The sequence below is a fragment of the Podarcis pityusensis genome (assembly GCF_964106645.2).
Source record: "Podarcis pityusensis genome assembly, chromosome: 1".
Classification (NCBI taxonomy): domain Eukaryota; kingdom Metazoa; phylum Chordata; class Lepidosauria; order Squamata; family Lacertidae; genus Podarcis; species Podarcis pityusensis.
Genome location: NC_138028.1, coordinates 35641985 through 35654790, shown reverse-complemented (window position 1 = coordinate 35654790; position 12806 = coordinate 35641985). Strand labels below are relative to the sequence as shown.

The 12806-nt window shown below is 41.9% G+C and overlaps 1 protein-coding gene across 1 annotated transcript in view; it reads left to right on the top strand.

Moving 5' to 3' along the window:
- Positions 1 to 1607: 1607 nt before the first annotated feature.
- The window catches only part of AKAP6 (A-kinase anchoring protein 6), a 241769-nt gene continuing 230570 nt past the window's right edge, over positions 1608 to 12806 (top strand). The window contains exon 1 of the mRNA XM_080977407.1: positions 1608 to 1718. The gene's annotated coding sequence lies outside the window, so the exon portion shown is untranslated. The remainder of the gene's footprint in view (positions 1719 to 12806) is intronic.

Sequence of the window (12806 nt, the reverse complement as noted above, 5' to 3'; positions counted from 1 at the left end):
ATCTACTTGCACTTTGACGTGCTTTCGAACTGCTAGGTTGGCAGAAGCTGGGACTGAACAACGGGAGCTCACCCCGTCGCGGGGATTCAAACTGCCAACCTTCTGGTTGGCAAACCCTAGGCTCTGTGGTTTAGACCACAGCGCCACCCCATTACTTCACAAGTAATGAAAATCCTAGAGAAGTTACTCTTTTAAGCTTATGCTGGAAACTTTGCATTTTAGTTGCAAATTGAGGACACACAGACACACACAAATTTAGCATGCAGGAGTACAAGTGCTCAAGGGTTGTAGACATTGGTGCATGAACTTATGTGGCATCCTTCAGGCTCAGAGGCTCTCTAGACCTTTTGTTTTTCTCTTGGGCATATGCCTATGAAGCCTACAAAATCCAGAGCTTTTCTGTTGTGTTGAAAGGGGGTTTTCATGCATGGGAAAAGCAGTTTTGCCAAAACCTCTCTAATCTAAGTAGCGCTGGCAAAGAGCCAGAAATGTGTCATCTTTGTTTAAGTGTGAATTGTCACACTGCTCTATTTTAATTGTGCACAACACAGCCAGTATGAGTTGCATTCCCCTCTATGTTCAGATGGAAGATAGACTCCAGGTGCTGAAAGTAATGGGTTTCTCTCTCCCCCCCCCTCCTCGACCCCCCACCAATCACGAACCACAACAATTTAAAAGGAAGGCCTGTTTACTGTACTCCTGCTTGGCCTGTGCCACTGTGGCCCAGAAGGCACACAGATTGCTTGCAGCCTCCCTTGAATCTTCATTTGTGTGTCTGTCTGATAGACAGATGAAAGGCAGGCTACTCAGCATGCAGATGATATTGCAGGTTAGCTTACAGCTGAGAAATGATGGGGCGTTTTTTTTGTTTTCATCCCTTGACTGGCTAGAAAGTTCTCATCTTGTAGAGGGGAAAACAGCTTTCTTCCCCCCGCCCCCATTTTTAAAAGAGCTTCGCAAAATAGCTGGCACAGGATAGCTGGCAAATGTACGTTGCAGTTTCCACACAAACACACCCCGCCAAGCAGACACTGGCAAATAGAATTTCGAAGAAGCATCAGAGTATAGGAACAAATTTGTGTAGGACAGGATTTAAAAGACCTTGGTTCATGTTAAGAGCCCTCAACACTGTAAACAGTGTTTCACAAATTGGCTTGCACAACTTATGCACAGTGTGATGTTTAGAAGATGATTTTCATAAGCCATGCTGAATTAATGTGTGGATTTTATGTTTTCCTCCGTTTAAAAAAAAAAAAGTGGTGGATTACAGTTTGTATAGATCAAAAATGCAATTAAAAACCTTTTTTTTAATAAAAATATATGTGTTGAATATGTATGCATGTGCATAGTTTGCAATTGCACACAGAGAGAAATGCTCAGGCAATATTTTCCCTGAATAATAAATATATTGTTACGATACTTAGGTTAAAAAAAAAAATACAATGACACTGCACTTTCCCAATACTCCCTTGCATTTCCTTTCCCTTTTTACTGTCTCTTTAAAAACCTTCTGTATTGTCTTGGGCTCCCCTGGAAATGCAGTAAGGATTCCTATCACATCTCGGTTGCCATGGCAACAGCAGCCTTTCCCATAATGAGCTGCATCATCTGAACTGATGTCACAGCATCATGCAGCAGGTCAAACAAGGCACCTCCTAGTATTGCATCCTACAGATTGTGCTGTAAACATCAAAAGAGGATGGTGTGAGCAGGAGATGGTGAGTGTTAAACATCCGCCTATTCTTATTTGTGTCTGCCGCTTGTCTTATCTGTACGAGGCTCTCCTATTTTTAGAGTGTCTGAGTTTTGCCTCCTGAGGATGGGTTTGGAGGAAAGATGCTGCATGTCTAAATATAATTTTTCAGGCAGAAAGGCTTAGACAAAGGCCTACAAGAGCCTCACGGAGCCCAAAATATTAGTAACTGACCTTGCTGCTTTCCGGAAGCGGACCACAATGTATGTAAATTGCACACCTTAATTTGTGGCGCACCTTTTCCAATAGGTTTCGTGTGAGGAAGCGATAGCTTATTCCTATGTTGTGGATTCAAAAATATTTAAAATGTCCACAGCCACTTGCCTGGAAATGAGAAGTGAGCATCTATATTCTTAATCTTTGGAAATCTTTGGGGGTTTTGCAGAATCATTATTTACCTCCGGTGGGCTTTGATAGGAGGAGAGGAGGTTAAAAGAAAAAAAGCTAACCAGTGCTGAATAAGCACTTGGCACTGTGTTGACTTTAAATGGGATTTTCTGCTCCTATTTTTTAATGGCTTATAAACCATAAGGCATGAAAACTCCCCATCCGTGGAGGAGAATGGGGTCCCCCCATCTAAGAATGTTGTTGTGAACCTGTAGAAGGGAATATTTAGTGACTCTTGGGTATACTCCTTAGAGGAAAGAAAGCAAGTCTTCCACTGCAATTGCAGTAAAGGAGTAGCCAGCAAAGCCAGGTTCCCATTTGGTCCTGCTAGTCTTACATAAATATAGTAAGTATACACTATGGTTGTATTAACTGGCTCTTAACCAAAGGTAAAACAAAATATTCTCTTACAATGTCAGTTGTGTGTTTAACAGCAGGATGATTTTGAGTCCTTATTGATGGCATCTAAATGTTTTTGCTTCGTAATCATCCCCCTCCCTCCCTCTCTCTCTCTCCTGGGAGCCAAAACATGGGCTTCATTTAGCTTTCAGTAGGACCTGGGTGGGTGAGATACAGCAATTCATTGTCTCCCAATGTTTAGATGAGTCATTGTTTTATCTATTGCTGTTAAAAGTAAAGAAAATACCAGACACGTGTTGGTTTAGCTGACCAATATGTCCACTAGGAATTAGGGAGTGGTCTCCATTTCTGCTTTGCTTATAATAGTTCTTATTTTTTTAAAGAATAGCCATTGCTGGTAGTTGTGTTGTTTGATCAAACAGCCGAAAGTGCAAGAGGACACTAATACAAAGCATAAGCGAGAAAACGTAGGAAAGAGCTAATTGTTTTTCATAATTGTAATAAGCACAAAGGCCTCATCTGGCTTTATCTGTAATGGATCTTTTTGATCTTAATTGGGTAGCCTGCACTGTAACCTCCAAGCATTTTCTGGCACGGTCTAAGTATACATCTGTCCTTTTAAACCAGGAAAATGACACCAGGGAGTGCTTTATTTACTGTGACAGTTTTAAAAGGGACATTGTACTGTCCTAAGAAAGGAAGTCTCTGGGGTCTACCGGGTGATCACCAGCTATGCAAAAAAGGCATGAGTTAGCAAGACAGGGAATGTCTGGCTACTGGCTGGATTATGTACCCCAGGCAAATAAGTTATTATTTGAGAATTGGCTCCTAGAGCATATGCACCTGCTCGGAAGCAGCACCCTTGTTGTCTGGGCATTTGACAGCAGTGGATGTGCATCTCTGGGACAGAGGAAAAACATGAAATGTGCAAGTAGCAGACATTGTCTAGAGAAAAGCAAGCCTGCATCATCTGGGTACATCCAGTTTTATGAAGCTTTTTGGTTAAAAGACGAAATAATTTCAGGCAAGATATAATGGTTAACTAGGGTGCCCAATGGTACTGGAATTCTACTAAGCAAAGTAAGACTCGATGGGGATAGTCAGAAACAGTACATCCCCACAGAATCCTCGCAAGCTGCATTTCCCAGAAATATAAATTTGATCCCCATAGCAGAGACAGAGTGCATTCATTGTGAAGTACCTTGTAGCCAAATGGACAGGGGTCATAGGTCAGTGGTAGGGCATGCATTTTGCATTCAGAAAATCCCAGATTCAGTCTCTGGCATCCTCTAGGCAAGGCAGGAAAAGGTTTCTGTAAACAAGGAGCACATAAGTCAGTGTAGAGAATACTGAACTAGTTAGACCTATGGTCTGGTTCAGTATAAGGCAGCTTCCTGCATCTCTACTTTGATAGACCGAAAGCAGAGTTGCATGTTTGCATGAAGGACCTTACTGCTACATAATGCCACTACACTTACAGACAGTTATTTGACTCAATTCACTACAGTGGTACCTCGGGTTAAGTACTTAATTCGTTCTGGAGGTCTGTTCTTAACCTGAAACTGTTCTTAACCTGGAGCACCACTTTAGCTAATGGGGCCTTCTGCCGCCGCGCCGCCGGACCACAATTTCTGTTCTCATCCTGAAGCAAAGTTCTTAGCCTGAGGTAATATTTCTGGGTTAGCGGAGTCTGTAACCTGAAGCGTATGTAACCCGAGGTACCACTGTAGAAACTTTATAGAAGACTGTGATAAAATGGCCAATCGTCTTCACTACACATTCACGTTCATTTTTCAAGCATTATCTTTCTCTTGGCACTGCTTCCCATTGACAATACCCACTGTTAATAGATTGGTGATAAAATAACTTCAAGATATCATATCCAGTATTGAGCCAAGTACTTTAATTTCTCTGTCTATTTAAACTGATTGCTGGCCACTTTCTGTAGAAAGTTTCTAGAAATAACATGATGCTGCCTGCTCTTGGGGTGGGGCATAATGACAGGGTCTGAACAATAACTGGCTCTTATTTGGAGCCATTAGCCTGGCATCCATCAAAGAGTCTTACACAATGATCTCAAGTCTGATATCCTGTCCTTTCCTATTGTTTACTGGTCCTGAAGGTAGCACTTTTCTTCTTCATACTGCTGTATTTCATCTTAAGCAATTTCTTTTACACATGGAAAGACTCAGGTGGTCAGTAGTAAAGCTTGAGGTGTTCTTGTTAAAAAGTCATTGTTGGGGCCACAAGGACAGCATAAAAATATTATAGAATGAGGTGCATTCTTTGAGGTAGCAAACCTTTACTTTGCTAATAATGTTATCTGTAATTTTAATTAAAATAAATGTTATGAGTCCTATGGCCAAATAAGAAGAATTCAGGTAAGCTCAAGATAAAAGATGTGCTAATTTCTAGAAATGGGAGCCTGTCTTTGTAGGTATTAAGTTAACATGTGTTAGCAGAACCAAAAGGACTAATTATCACAATTAGTAGAATTTAATCACAAGCTAAAAGTGTGGGTTTTTAATTGGAATGTCCTCTGAGATGGGAAAAGCTATTCTATCCTGATGGAACTATGTGATGCACATCTGTTGACTATGAATATATAGAAGATTGTATGTGTGTCTCCCCCCACCCCCGCCAGAAAAAGAATTATAAGAGAATTATTTTCTTTAAAAATCATCATATCACCTGTATTAAGATATAGCACTGTTTTATTTTAATCAATTATTTTAACCAATTAATTAAAAGGAAAGGCGAAAATTGCCTAAATGCTTTAATCTCTTCATCTGGCAACTATCAGAATGAAAGCAACACAGTGATGCTCTGAAATAAGAGGCCAACTTGCAGCTTCCTCTATGTTAATTTTTTAAAAAAACTTGTTTCCTAGGAATTTGTTTCTTGGATTACTGGTCCAGAGAACTGTCATCTTCTCTAGACTGGGCATGTCCAGCTAGAAACTGTTTTATATTAAATGGAAATCTGCAAGCATATGACTCACCAGACCAAATGCATTTTGAACTGCCTGGGACATGACTATCCTGCCAGTTTTTTGCAATTCCAGAGTGTTGGCAAAAAGCAGGTGTTTTATGTAAGCAGCCATATATTTTGATGGGTGTCATTTGGCTAGACAAGTTTTGCAGGCCTTCAGTAATGAAAATTATAATTACAAAAAAAAAGATGCAAGGATATATAGCAGAACTGGAATTTTCCAGCTCATTCCACTAGCATTCTTTACGTAACATCAATTTACTGTTACCCTGAAAGATACATTGTTCCTTAGGGATGTTCGATGCCTTTATCTTAGTTTAGCCATAACAGCAAAGTATGCTGTATTCCTCTGTATCGTCTGAGTCAGGTTTAAATAAATACAGTAATGAGAACTAGCAACAGTGAGGTTCACATGTAGCTCTACAACTTCCCTTTCCTTCATGTACATGGAGGAAATTATAAACTTCTGCTTTTAGTTTGTGGCAAACTATGGTTTATGGTTTTCAAAGTTTGGTTTGCTCCAAACAAAAGGTGGAACCTGCCACCCTGTAGATGTTGTTTGATGTCATCAACCCCAGCCAGCATGCAGAGCTCAGGGCTAGATGGGCATGTTGATGTCAGGGGTGGGAACACAGCATACAATCCTGCACTCTCTTCCAAGCATTGAGAGGGCATCTGAACTGGGCAGTCAGCTCATGGTGAAGTGTGTCTGTCATAGGATCTCCTGGCTTGCATCGTATGATCTTGGTATGACCCCAAACTACTTTTAATCTGCCGAAAGTTGTGGAGAGCCTCACTCCCCCACACCTGCATTGATTCATGGCCTATGCTGACTTGTGTTTGGATCCAAACTGCTAATTTAAGGCCTGCTTCAGTTCATTACAGCGGTACCTCAGGTTACGAACTTAATTCGTTCCAGTGGTCCGTTCTTAACATGAAACCATTCTTAACCTGAGGTGCCACTTTAGTTAATGGGGCCTCCTGCTGCGGCCGGTGCGCAATTTCTGTTGTCATCCTGAGGTAAAGTTCTTAACCTGAGGTACTACTTCCGGGTTAGCAGAGTCTGTAACCCGAAGTGTTTGTAACCTGAGGTACCACTGTATATGGGACTATAATCTGCCAGATGAGATTAATATACCTATTTAAAACATTTTGCAGTCCCATTTATGGACAGGATGCTCCTGACAGAAGAGGCAGATAATTCTCCCCCTCCCCCTGCACCTCTCCTGCTGCTTCAGAGGGTCAATCTCCAAAACAGATTTGGATGAAAGTTACCGTTTTACTTCCTCCAGCAGCAGCATCACAGGAGCAGAATTCTATTCAGAAGATGGCCTTGCCAACAACAGCAAACTCAGCACCCCAACAATCAATAAAATCAAAACAAAAGCAAATAAGCAATAAAAGTGAGGATGCATGAAAAGGAGATTGGAGCCACTCATGCTACATGCCTGTAAGCCCTCGTAACTCCCCTATCAGTTTTGCTCCCAGGGCTTGCAGGCTTCCATCATGTGGAAACCACTTCCAGTGGCTGGAAGTCAACCTGCATTCTAGCTTCCAGTCCTTGTGACTTCCAACCAAATGACGTTTTCATCTCTTCCCTGTTTTCACCTCCAAACTTCCCTGAATAATTAGTTTAAAGACTTTTGAAGCTTGCTTGCAGATCTCCTCCAAAGGTCTTCTGAAATGCTGTGATTTCAGCAGGGGATATCTTCTTCATCTTGGTTCTTTAAAGAAACAATATGGCGATTCCAAAATCATAGCATACCCTCCAACATTTCTATGATGAAAATAGAGACGTCCTGTATTAATGATAGTTTTACTATTTATACCCCACACATCTTATTGGGTTGCCCCAGCCACTCTGGGCAGCCTCCAACATACATGAAAATATAATAAAACATTAAACATTTTTTAAAAACTTCCCTATACAGGATTGCTTGGGGGTTGGATAACTCCATACCCTCCAAAATTTATCCAATGAAAACAGGGACATTTTAAGGAAAAGTGGGACATTTCGGGATCAAATCAGAAATTGTGACGGCTTCTCTAAATTGGGGACGTCCCAGGAAAATAGGGATACTTAGAGGGTCTGTCATAGTTATAGGGCCACGCCCACACAACCTCTGAGCAGTGCGTAGTTCTGGTGTTTAGTTTTCTCTGGATGGCAGGTGATCCTTTGTAATATTTGTGTTATTTACAAATTTACAAGTACAGTGGTACCTCAGGTTACATACGCATCAGGTTACATACGCTTCAGGTTATAGACTCTGCTAACCCAGAAATAGTGCTTCAGGTTAAGAACTTTGCTTCAGGATGAGAACAGAAATCGTGCTCCGGCTGCACGGCGGCAGCAGGAGGCCCCATTAGCTAAAGTGGTGCTTCAGGTTAAGAACAGTTTCAGGTTAAGAACGGACCTCCGGAACGAATTAAGTACTTAACCCGAGGTACCGGTGGCAGGAGGCCTCTTTAGGAAAAGTTTAAGAATGGTTTTGGTTTAAGAATGGACTTCCAGAATGGATAAAGTTCGTAAACCGAGGTACCACTCTAGACCATAATGGGAGCAAACAGGCACTCCTTCACCAGGCAGCAGATCATCTAAGAATTTATGCATTCCTCCTAAGGTTACAGCCCCAGTGCCAGCTGATTCCAGCTCTTTCTCTTTCAAAAGTTGTCACCTACTGTGTTTTCCTCTGTTCTCATTCATACATGTGCATGTGCACACACAGACACGCATACACACATTAGCAGCAGCTGTGGCTTAGTCTGGCTAGTCAGCTTCTGGGAGAGAATCCCAAAGTACCTTGTTCCTCTTTCATGTAATGATGAAATACTTCTCTTTCCTGGACAGTTTCAATCTTAGCAAGGCTGACTCAGCCCTTTATCATTCAAAGGTCCAAGAAAGAGCTTGTAAGTTAGAGCAAGCTACCCAGCAGACGATGTCTGGATCTTGTCTCTTAGACAAGACGTTACACACTGTCTGTTTTGCATAGATATGGTATGTTTTCCAAATGAATATTTTATCCTATCTCTTTTCAGACAAAACTCTTCCTCTTTCTCCCTCCCTCCCTCTCCTATTTTCCCAGTTGTGATCTGCTTTAATTCTAAATACAGGACTGGGGGAGAGAAGAAAACAGCAATATAGTAATTACACTAAACATGTTTAATAAAAGTAAAATGTACACGCCCCACATCTTGCTAATATCACATTGTGTTTCTCCATCATGGCTATCACAGTGATTTTTCATATAGTATTGCAGTGTTTTCTCTTGCTTTCAGAAAACTGAAAATTAAAATTTGGGAATCCTTGTAGATCCAGGGGTTCCAAACCTGGCACCCAGGAGTGCCATGATGCCTGTGGAGGGTTTTCCTGATTTCCCTGGACAGGTGCCTAAGATGCTGAGTTTCCTTCCTTCCTTCCTTCCTTCCTTTCAAAAGCAAGTCTATAGCTCTCCTGCACAGAAAGTTATTACTCAAAATGTGTAAGCATTTCTTCAACATGAGAGTGGGTGCGGTGTGCCCTCCTTGTAAATTCCCCCCAGCAGGATATTTGGAAACATACATGTTGTTACACACACTGAACTTTTGAGGATAAATGGGGCTTCCCCCCCCCAGCCAGAACTCACCGGAACTGAGTTCTGGCATCTCTCAGGTGGGCGCCATTGCCATTACAGTGGTACCTCAAGTTACAGACGCTTCAGGTTACAGACGCTTCAGGTTACAGACTCCACTAACCCAGAAATAGTACCTCAGGTTAAGAACTTTGCTTCAGGATGAGAACAGAAATTGCGTAGTGGCAGCAGGAGGCCCCATTAGCTAAAGTGGTGCCTCAGGTTAAGAACAGACCTCCAGAACGAATTAAGTTCTTAACCCGAGGTACTACTGTATAAGAGAACAAGGGAGCCGTTCATGGTGAGTTACAACACCTCTTTTTCTAGAAAAATAGCACTGAGGATAGAGATATTTAAAAACCCAGACAACACAATCATTCATCCACACCCACATTTGCACACCTTTGGGAAAATTGAGAATTTATATTGTTCATTTTGACCCTTGTCCCAATGTTTGGCTCAAATTAGGAACACAGGAAGCCGCCTTATACAAAGTCAGACTCTGGGTCCATCCAGCTGAATATTGTCTGCACTGTCTGAAACAGGCTCGGCAGGGTTTCAGACAGGCGTCTTTCCCATCTTGCCTGGAGATGCCAAGGATTGAATCTGGGGCTTTCTGCACGCAGAGCAAATGCTCCTCCACTGAGCTACAGTCCTTTCCCGTAAAGATATCCATGACATTTTGCCTCAGAAGAAACACTAGGTAGCTATGCAGTTGAGGTAGGGTCATATAGCTTAGCTTGCTGAAGAAAAGGTGGAGCAAACCTGCTGCCCTGATCATGCATATCTGGTATCTGACTGGTGCACCTAGTAGTTTCCTCCTTTGGCAGATGCTAGGCCGTAGTTGAGACATTTAAAACATGCAGAAACAGATGCATTTGTCTCAGCTATGTGGTCAATCCACTAGAAATGACTCAAACTCTCTGTCTTTGGTAGCCGAAAGCGCTGGGCTGGGCTCCAAAGAATGCAGTGCAGCTGGAACAGCAGCATTAGTGCAGAGCCTGTGTGGAAGTTGCTCCTTTGACTTGCAGCATTTTTCTTTTTCTTTCTTTCTTTTTTAATGTATTTTTCTTTTGATCCGTCTGCAGTTGCAATGGTTTCATTTCAAGCTCTTGCTTCAATAGGCCTCCACCCATTCTACTTGGCCAGTGTTCAAAAAAACCAAAGGCTATATTTTTCTTGGAGAACCGTGGAATTCTTCACCCATGGAACCATGGTCCTCATTTTAGAAACAGCTGCTGAGTAGATTTCTCACCTCCCACGAGCTTAGTGGGAGTTCACATGCTTTAAAAAGATGGATTCTGTAGTATCCAGTTCCAACTAATGACAGTGTTAACATTTGTCTGAAGGAGCTTTTAGCCCAGACTTCCTGTAACCTGATTCTTGACTCCTTACCTGGAAGTGATTCATGCTAATTTCTTAGATTTATTCTCCATCCATAGTAGCTTGTCTTACACTGCAAATCAAGAATCTCACGATCTGAACATCTTGAAATTTCTCCTCAGTTATTAGCTTGGAGCTCAGTGAGCTATTAGTATTACTATTGCTATTTTTATTAGTATTAAATTTATTATTTGTCACAACAATTAAAAATTCAGAATTTAATACAATTAAATACAATTAAAAGAAATTACAAGCACAGGCATAGGATGGGCCCTGAAGACACACATCTCAGGTGTCAAAGGCCAGGGGAAAGAGATGCATCTTCAGCATTTGCCAAAAGCTATATAGTGAAGATGCCTCCTCTGTGGGGAGGAAATTCCAGAGAATTGCTTGCAAAAATGTGCACATTAGTAAAAGCTGCATACAAAAGCTGCATTGGACTACTGCAATGCGCTCTGTGTGGGGCTACCTTTGAAGGTGACCCGGAAACTACAACTAATCCAGAATGCGGCAGCCAGACCATATAACACCAGTCTTGAAAGACCTACACTGGCTCCCAGTACATTTCCGAGCACAATTCAAAGTGTTGGTGCTGACCTTTAAAGCCCCAAACGGCCTCGGTCCAGTATACCTGAAGGAGCGCCTCCAGCTCCATTGTTCTGCCCGAACACTGAGGTCCAGCACCGAGGGCCTTCTGGCTGTTCCCTCCCTGCAAGAAGCCAAGTTACAGGGAACTAGGCAGAGGGCCTTCTCGGTAATGGTGCCCGCCCTGTGAAACGCCCTCCCACCAGATGTCAAAGAGAAAAATAACTACCAAACTTTTAGAAGACATCTAAAGGCAGCCCTGTTTAGGGAAGCTTTTAATATTTAATAGGTTATTGTATTTTAGTGTTTTCTTGGAAGCTGCCCAGAGTGGCTGGGGAAACCCAGCCAGATGGACGGGATATAAATAATAAATTATTATTATTATTATTATTATTGGGAGAAGTTAAGGGGAAACACTTTTCAGGAGGATATTTAAAGGAGCAATCATAAATTTGTTGCAGAAATGTGGAGAATTGAATTTAAGGTTTGAAAAATATGAAACTTGGAGAACTGAAATTGACAAATTTGCCCATCCCTAAGTGCAGCATTAGCAATACAAATAGGCATTGCAAAGATCATTGCTTGTAACTGCATTTCGTAAGTGCATCTGGGCACAGTCTAGAAATCACACAGGTAACATACTCCCACAGGGGTGCCAACTTGAATAAAATATTGGTGGGGGGGTCAGGTAAGTGGGGTGGGCCCTGCATAACTGATCACATGCAACCCCCCCCATTTGAATGGCAATGCCCATCAGCTTTGGGGTGCGGCCCCATCAAATATTTTATTGGGGGACCTGAAGGGACCTTGGCCCCTAGGAGTTGGCTCCCATGTACTCCCATTAATTCTAGAAGGATTTAAGCACATTAAGTGTACATTAAATTTCATCACTTAATCTTCTCCCCTTTCCTTGAGTTGTTCTGTATTTCTGTTTTGCTCATCTGATCTATAGAATTCTCTAGAAAACCCTTGGGTGACTATCTCTACTCCTGAAACATTCAGTGGCCACACTTGGATCCTTAATATCTACTTGTTCCTACTTATTTTGTCTGGTCCATTACCTTGTAAAGCTTTAAATGGGATGAGATTGCATACCTTGTCTGAAAGCTGAAACAGAGGGTGGTCCAAGTTTTATTCTGGGATCTCTCCAGTCCCGGAGTTGAAGCTGCAAATGCTGCTTATTTGCAAAGATGCAATGAACACATACACTATTGAATACCTCCCGTGTTCCTGTCTTCTAAACTAGTTCTAGTGGTGAGTATGTAAATGTACACCTTGGCCATCCTAACAATCGGATTCAAGTTTAGCATCATGTCTTGACTGGAGGAAGATCAGGATCTACTGTCAGATCGCTGGTTGATTTGAAGTAGATTAGCAAGGATTTCTGATTCTCCAGTTTTTTAACAACGACAACAGCAAAACATCTTCCTTAATTATACATCTAATATGAAGTGTGTGTGTGTGGGGGGGTGTTTATGTGGGCAGATAATAAAATTCCTGGGCTCCAGGTTATTTTATTCTAAATGCATGTCTTCCGCTACAGACTCTCTTTGGTGAGTCTCAGGATTCTGATAAACAAGACAAAGTAGATCCCAAAAGGCTCAAGTCTGCCTGTCCATGCCCTATACTAGTTTTGTTCTCAAGAGGCTCTCAATCTGGTGCTATTACATCAATAGTCAGAAGATTTGACTGAGTGTCTCATTTGTGCCAGATGGCTATAAAATGAGAGTCCGAGAGTC